Raw genomic sequence first — 491 nt, 5'->3', positions numbered from 1 at the left:
GATAGTAAAAGCCTGGGATGCTTTTGACAGTCTTGAGTAACTGACCAGCCTTGGTCTAACCAGGTATGAGATGGAGAAGCTCCAGCTCCTTTATGTCATTAGTTGAGTTTCCCATTACATATACCTAAAGGCATCCCACCTGATACAGAGTTCTTACCCCCAAGAAATGGTTAAAGGCTCAGTATATAAATGTAGCCATCACTCTTGATTCCAAATCCAATGAATGAACAAATCCTGTTCCCTCTACCATCAAACGACATGCTGTGATTCCAACCACCTCTAACCACCCGCATTGCCATTAACCTGGTCTAAGCCGCCAACACCTCTCACTCACAATAACGCAGTGTTAACTTGTCCAGTATAGAGTCCTTTTCCCTTTCCGTCGATTCTCAACACAGTAGCCAGAATTAGAATTAGTCCATTAAAACATGAGTCAGATGGGATTGCCTCTCTCCTAAAAGCTCTCCGTGGTGCTGCTTCAATGACTTAGA

Source organism: Marmota monax, unplaced genomic scaffold (genome assembly GCF_021218885.2).
Source record: "Marmota monax isolate L192 unplaced genomic scaffold, Marmota_monax_Labrador192_F-V1.1 WCK01_AAM20220418_F8-fsc00181, whole genome shotgun sequence".
Classification (NCBI taxonomy): domain Eukaryota; kingdom Metazoa; phylum Chordata; class Mammalia; order Rodentia; family Sciuridae; genus Marmota; species Marmota monax.
Note: the sequence above shows the minus strand (reverse complement) of the source record.